Raw genomic sequence first — 3,222 nt, 5'->3', positions numbered from 1 at the left:
CTACACAACATAATTGCTCTTCTTGGAGTAACTACATTTGCACAAGAGCTTTTACTTCCACAGAAAACCAATTAAAACACTAATTCCTAGTTAAGAACATATTAACAAAAATGCATATGCACACTGTTTTATGCTCAGCAGCCATACTGGTTTAACTAGAATGTGTGATTTTAACACCAAGTGAAAGCCTGTTCAGTGATAACATCAATACCTAAACATCACTCCTGCAAAAATACCATCACTGTTACAAGGATATCGAATCGATGAACACAGAGTTACACGACCAAATAATGAACTGAGCAAAACAGTATTTTATGCAGCAGTAGAATAACAGCAGCAACATAAGCCTCAGTGACAGTAACTATTGATTCAAATACCAGTATACTATCTGCTATTGATTCAAATCAAAGGCATCCCATGAAACAGTCAAAAGAAAAGGGGAATCAGTTTGAAATCAAAGCAGGGCTGCCAGCATCACAATTCTGTCTTTATGGTTCACTTGTAAAACCTTTTCCGTGAACTAAAAATAACTACAGAAAGCCTCCAAACTACAGGAGGGTTTTTTTGGTTTTACAGGCATAAGTAACATCTTTCTAGCCAATGGAAGACTAACCAAAAGAAAAATCTAGCACGCTCAACACACTTTTAGCATCATTTCACTGCTAAACTAATGCAGACTTTCAACTAGTTGCATGCCTTCTAAATTTCATCTAGACGCTGAATACTGGCACTAATTTGAATAGTGTAATAGTCAAAACAGATGTCTGCTTGAATACTGAATAAAATACTGAAAAAATTGTGCTGAAATACTGTCCATATTGTACAGACAATTGTTCTTCACTTCAGTCTAAATAATCACTTGCTACCAAGCATATCTTCCTTATATGTTTAAATAAAAGACTGGTTCATACTTGTTTCACAAAGAGCCACTTCTAAATAACCCAAGAGAAAAACTTGAGAAAGTTTCTGAAACGGCATCAAGAAACTTCCCATCACACATCTCAGACTCAAATTATCACACCAATTCTCTACTCTTGACCTCAATTTCTCAAGTCATTAAAAACTATTTAAGACCGTTTCTGCTCTTGGAAATTCTCACAGGGAGCATCATTCTGTGACGCTCATAAAAATCCTGGAACATCCAAAGAATACATATGAAAATCAAGGAAGCTCTACATTTATTATGGATCTCAGCTAGGCCACATTTGCTGACTACATCCTTTCCCCCACTCTGCACACTCCCTGTCATCTTCCCTTCCTTAAGCCACTCTAGTCTCACAATAGCAAAGGAAGCAGCTTAGCAGTCCCGCAAGAGGCTAAGGGCACCAGCATTACGTAAGGGCAGCGAGTTGAGTACATTTAACCTTCTCAGGTCTGAGGACGTTACCTTCCAAAATCCACTGCGTAACACCTGCCTGCTCAAGCAATGTAAAAGGGACCATCCAAAGCACAGCGGAGAGATACCGGAACACACCGGCAGCATGCAGCCACCTCCAGAAGACTGATCACAGCGGGGGAAAAATACCAAAATCCTCACATGGACAGTTTTAAAGCAAGAATTGGCAACTTGGGGGAGAGCTGCACTTCGCAAAGCAAGCAAGTTGTGTGGATGGCAAAACCAACCCATCTTAACATTGTTACTTCTCTGCTGCAGTAAAGAAATAGGGCACACCAAGGAAAACTTTCCAGAAGGCTGCTAATCTCAGCAGCACACCAAATACCTTCAGTAAGAAAAAGGGAAAAAGTCATGTTTTCTCATTACCATACAGCATTTGGCTAGATGCCTGGATAGTAAAAATAAAAATTATTTATAAACAAACTGTAGAACCAAAGAGGCAGAAAAATGCAGAAAATCTCTCAGCCAAAAAAAGCACGGAGGCACCAAGTCAGCACCTGTGGTACTAGCACTTCGGCACTGGGAAAAGGGACTAAATTAGAGTGTGTCTACTGCAATTGCTTATATGGGTGATCAGAACAGAAAAAATATAATGATGGGGAAAAAAATTGATGCTTGGTCATGCTCTAAGTGATACATAGTAGTCCTCACACTTGGTTAAAAATAAAAAGCAGGAACAGGGAAAAATCATGTAGGGACTGTGAAAAAAAACCAGAATAACCACACATTGAATTCACTGAGCATAAAATATCTGAGTACATGGTTACTAAAACTTTCAAAATAGCCGTTTTGGAGGGACAATGTCAATTAGCAGCTTGCCCTCATCCCTCAGTACTGCATTACTGGGACAGATGGGAAGGACTAACAGCCCCTATCACCCAGAGGCCAAGTTAAGTGCTGTCTGTGCCTCCCCAACACAGACTGGATCAGGAGCACTCTAAATTTAAACAACACCTCTAGTGAAAAGCAGGCATTAAAAAAAAAAAACTAAGTCAAGCCATTACATCAAATAGGGGGAATAAAAATGTTGGCACAATACACTATTTTTGCTATGTTTCTGCTGTAGTGTGCCAGATGTATTAAGAGCAACTATTTTCAAAACAGTTCAGAAAGTATAAAGTTTGTTTTTTTCCTTTTCCTCAGCACATACAGGAAGTCTTCAGCTGGCAACTTTATTCCTAAAAGTTTTGTTTTACTAACTAAATTAAGCAGCCTACATTCATCTATTTAAGATTAAAAGTAGTTTTCTGACATCCTTCTCTATGCACACTAGAAAAAATAACAGTCAGGAAAGCTAGAAGAATCCTTAAATTACTCTGTCACCACTCTTCCTGGTACAGGTGTAAATACGGGACCACACTGCAGAGTAGGAGGAGACACACATCAGAGAACACCAAGCTCACCGTGTGCTCACCATGCAGCTAGCGAGACCCCAAACACAAATCCTTAGAGATAGTGCCTTGCTCACCATCATGCTGCATCCTTTTCACCATCTCTAGTCCTCCACAGCATACATAAGACACAGCTACTCACAAAAAAAAACAAACAAACAACCAAAACCCCACAAGCCAATACACCAAAGTCACTTGTCCCCAGCTCAGATGCGGGTGCTGTTGCGTCTCTGTGCTCAGCACCTTGAGAGGAACGCGAGCGAGGAGACTCTGATCCCCCGTGTGCAATCACCTGCGCACTACGTCCAAACCTGCCCGCTGCTCACACGCCCGCCTTAGGACACCGGTATATAGAGCAGTTAAACCTCGGTTTAAGGTAGCGCTTTCATCCCCCACAGCGAAGAACCAGCGGCCGGACCCATTACCAAGCCGCTC

This window comes from Buceros rhinoceros, unplaced genomic scaffold, assembly GCF_000710305.1.
Source record: "Buceros rhinoceros silvestris isolate BGI_N320 unplaced genomic scaffold, ASM71030v1 scaffold7566, whole genome shotgun sequence".
Lineage (NCBI taxonomy): Eukaryota > Metazoa > Chordata > Aves > Bucerotiformes > Bucerotidae > Buceros > Buceros rhinoceros.
Note: the sequence above shows the minus strand (reverse complement) of the source record.